A 4,983-nucleotide genomic window follows, 5' to 3' on the forward strand; every position below is an offset into this window, starting at 1 on the left:
GCAGGCACTTCACATAGTCCCCAGGATGCTCATTCATCTGGGCGAGAATGATTTGGTTGCACAAAAGAGCATCAGTTTAATCATGGCAGCAGTTGTGGACGTTGAAAGAATCTGGGCAATGTGCCCAGATAACACCATCTTTTGGTCTGAGCCCCTTCTGCGCCCGCGATGGAGAGGGGCCTTCAAGCCTTCTCACCTCAATTACACCCTAATAAAAACCAACAGGCCTTTAGGCAACGCGACCCTGCCTCTTGGTGGCCGAGTGATCAGACATCCGGACCTTAAAACTGACAAATTGGACCTTTTCAGACCTGACGGAGTGCACCTCACCCCTATAGGGAATGAACATTGGTTGAGAGCTGTGAAGCAGGGCCTTGAGGAATGGTTTCAGTTGTAGGTAGACTTGGTGGCCAGACTGTGATTTTGCAGTCTCAAGTGGCGGTTTTTAGGCCTTGGGTAGAATCCCTTAGTAACTCACCCCTCATGACGGCAATAACAGTGTACTCTGTTAGAGGGGTCTTGAGGGGAATCTCTGTCCACAAGCACACAACAGTTGGGCCATAGAAGTCCCCCATGCATCAAACATTTTGCCGTGGTTCCATATTCCCATTTGACCCTGTCATGCCTCAGACCCCCAGCAGGGGGCTGAGAGGGATACATGCCCAGTGCCTATGCCAAGGTTTCCTACGTCTGAAATTTAAAGAAAGTTGTGGCCAATTTAATCCCAAAATACATTGTCATGTCTTCTCCTTTCATCACTTTTGTAACTGCGAACTGTTATTGTTGTTGTTTTTTTGTTTTAATGTGGATTTCTTGCACCACAGCAACGGAGAATTTTAATCCACTTTATTTCCTTAAACCTAAATTTCTGATATGCAATTGAATCCCCCCACAATACCAACAATCTGCAGGTGACCCAGCACACATTTCCACTGGAAAACAGTTCCTCACTCAGCAACTGGGTGCTTGCTTGTTTACTATATTCTGTCCCCTATCAGACCACTCTTTGTATCAAGCACTCCATTAATCTTCTTCTTTGCCTTATTCATCCTACCTGAAGTGTAAGCCCCCTCTAGACTCACCTGGAGCCCCTTCTGTTTCCTGTGCAGCTGCAGCAGTTAGTACAATGTTGAGGCTAAATAAATGTGAAGCTCTAGCCAACTCCCTATCCCCTGCTGGGAAGACTCTGCTGGCTTAGAATCGCATACTTGTTCCCACAGGCATGGGTCCAGACTCCACAAGCACAGAGCTGTTGGTTTGAGCATGTTGCCACATCAAATAGAGGAAGTCTCAGAACACAGAGCACATTCATGCTGTTTTACCAGCCCATGGGGTCCACGGATCAGCTGGCACTGGGAGGTGGAGTGTGCAGGCTCCTAGCAGCCGAGGCGACATTCCCCCGAGGCTCTGCTGGAAATAAAAACACAGAGCTCTCACCTGGATTTCTCCAGCTGGGGTACAAACAAGAGTTGCCGTTTGGCCATGCAGTGTGTGCATGAATGTGTTGCCTCTTTCCCTGTCTTTGCCTGATAAGACAAGACTCCTCTCTCTGGGAATTCAAGGGGCAAAGGCCAACACAGAGACCTTCGCAGCAGTCATCACAAGAGGCTGCGTACAAAGGAAGCACTAAAACCACTTACGTCCGGCCATTATATGTGGCCATATAGCTTCAGCAATAAAGCAAGAACACCTGTAGTACTTTGGAGGTTGCTTTTTATTGCTGTTGCCTCTCTGAAGTTAAACACCAACAGAGGAATAAAATCAATGGTCCTTAAACCATGCTTGCTTTGATACTTGCTGCTACGGTTATTCCCCAGCCAGCTCAAGCAAGCAGTTGTCAATGTTGAGCTAGACTTGAGGATGGCTAAACTTTGTTGTAGACCAGAAAGGTGCAATGTCCAGGATACCTGAGGTGTGGATAGTGACATTATATAGCTTTGACACAAGGTGGCACTATTGAACTGGGTGGAGTCAGAAATTTCTGTTGCTGTTCTGTCTTAAGAGAGAGAGACAATCACCATCATCATCATAAAATCTTTATTACGGTCATAGACCAGCACAAGTAGGGTGGGGGTACAAAGCTAAAAAGTATTTAAACAGAAGGTATATCTAAAGGACTATAAGAATCTAAAAGAAACTAAAAGAATCTAAAAGAAGGGTTAGGAGCTTTAAACGGATGAGGAAGAACATAAAAGATTAGTATATAAAAGGCTATAAAGTTAAAGGTAAAGGGACCCCTGACCATTAGGTCCAGTTGTGGCCAACTCTGGGGTTACACGCTCATCTTGCTCTATAGGCCGAGGGAGCCGGCGTACAGCTTCCGGGTCATGTGGCCAGCATGACTGAGCCACTTCTGGCGAACCAGAGGAGCACATGGAAACAGCGTTTACCTTCCCGCTGGAGCGGTACCTATTTATCTACTTGCACTTTGACATGCTTTCGAACTGCTAGGTTGGCAGGAGCTGGGACCGAGCAATGGGAGCTCACCCCGTCATGGGGATTCAAACCACCGGCCTTCTGGTTGTCAATTCCTAGGCTCTGTGGTTTAACCCACAGCGCCACTCGTGTCCCTTATAAAAGACTATAACTCCCTACTAAACATCTTACAAGACAATAATGCCCACTCACAACACAAAGAGCTCAGCAGCCTGAAGCATCATAACCAGACACTGGAGAGACCTGTCAGGAGTAAGCATGGACCAATGGTATCAAATAGTAATGTGAAACAGCCTTGTTAGAAAAACTAACCAACAAATTGAAACTGACAAGGAGACAAATAGAAGAAGATGCCTTCACCCGGTATGGTTCCCCTTTATCACATACACAGCCCAACCAGACAATGACAAAAATCCACCAACAACATACAAATCAGTATGGCTAACCTGATCCAAAACACCCACCCACCCCACTCACACATGAAAACAAAGATCGCCACAGCCAATCACAAACAAACAACCACACCCTAGGCCAACCCCAACCTCTCACCACCAAAGGAACACAAGCAAATAGTAAAGAGAACCCGCACAAGAGACACTGACACAAAACCCCACACATACACTAAGTAGAACAGAAGCATTGCTACCCGACCCCACCCCACTCACCATTCCCCCCCTCCACCTCTTTCTCCTTTTTCTTCATAATGTGACACTAATGTCTCAACAAATGAAACTGATCTGCAGAAAATGTAACTTGAAAAAGAGACATTGCACATGATTTTGTAAACCAAGAAATCTTTAATAAAAATATATTTTAAAAAAATAAAATGCGATAATTATCAATTTAGAGAGCACTCTGATGTGAGTGTTCATTAAATCTAGTTTGTGACACAGGTCATCATGCGACGAATTTAAAACCACTCTGTTGGTCTTTTCTCTGCACAAAAGGCCAGTTTCCGAATAGTTATACCAGGACTGGCCAATCCCCAGGCTTTGTACTGTCTCCCAGTAGCAAGATATGACATCAAACACCCCTTCTGTGCCTTAAGATGTCTTGCAGCCTGACCCCTAACAGTTCTTCAGTGGGCTAGGTGCCAACTACACCTCATAAGGGTCTCAGTTCAAGCTCTGTCATCTCCGATGCTTTTATGCTTTTATTTAATTAAAATATTTACATCTTGCCCGACAAAGCCCCAAAGCATGTGACAATCAGAAAACATTAACACACAACAAACCTTTTTTAAGGGCACAGATCACTGGAAGAGTGAAGCTATAAAAAGTCCACACCCTCATATTCAGAAGTCATGACTGCATCTGATGTTCTTGGAAGCTTTCCTGATAGCCACGGGGCGAAATAGCCTCCCCTGGAAGTGTGTTGCCTAGCAACTGGAGGCAGAGAGCACAGGCTGGTTCCATCCCTGTAGATTAGTGTACCTGGACAGGTAGACAGTACCTGCAGCTTCCATCTCTCCTCATAGCTGTAGTGGCTGATGAAGGCACTGTGGCGAGAAAGATGTAAAATGCCTGCTCTGCAGGCCTTAACTGCTCCTGCTTTTGCTGCTCTTACGATGATCACCTTTGCTGAAAAACTCCTCCATGTGCCACATTTACAGTGTGCTCAGGCATGCGAAGGACACCCTCCCATCAGATGTCAAAGAGATAATGAAATATACTCAGAGTCGCAAAGTGATTTCATGCTCTTTATCCAGCTCATAGTGGTGAGGAGGAATGAATGAATGTCCCCTCAAAGTATCTGCTTTATATACATTATTTACACAATGGGCTGCACATGATTGGCTAATTCCGGAATTCTACTGTAAGCCAATCAGGTTGTGGATTCACTTCTATCTGGAGCATGATTGGGTGGTTCCTGCCAACCAATCATACTGCTGCCTTGTTCTAGGACCAATCAGACTGCTGCATTCTGAATCCTATTGTTCTAGGACCAATCAGACTGCTGCCTTTTGGATCCTATTGTTCTAGGACCAATCAGACTGCTGCAGTTTGGATCCTATTCAACTCAGTACATAACAGATAAATAATTATACGACTTTCTATAGACACCTGAAGGCAGCCCTGTATCAAGACACTTTTAAGGTGTGATGTTCTGTTGTGGTGTTGGTGTTGTGTTTCTGTACGTTATGTCGGAAGCCACCCAGAGTGGCTCTGGCAACTCAGTCAGATGGACAGAGTACAAATATAAATTATTATTATTATTATCATTATTATTATTATTGATGGTTATTATTATTCATCGTTATTATTGCCTTCCTGCAGTCTTACATTTGCTTGTGCGGCACTGGTCCAAAGCACTTTTGCCCCAGACACAAAAGGTCCGAATGACAGAACCGCCTCCCCTGCCCATTTTTAACATTTTATCCAAGCTGGAGCTGGAAGATACAAAGGAGACAGAGCAGTTTCTGTGCGGGTCTTTCTCTCTTCTTTCCCTGATAACGCATCAGAACACCATGGATGATGTCTTAGAAACCTATTTATTGTACTAAATTTACGAAATTTGCAAGGACATGCTAAAGAAGTGGAGGGAGAT

The sequence above is a fragment of the Podarcis filfolensis genome (genome assembly GCF_964270895.1).
Source record: "Podarcis filfolensis genome assembly, chromosome: 10".
Lineage (NCBI taxonomy): Eukaryota > Metazoa > Chordata > Lepidosauria > Squamata > Lacertidae > Podarcis > Podarcis filfolensis.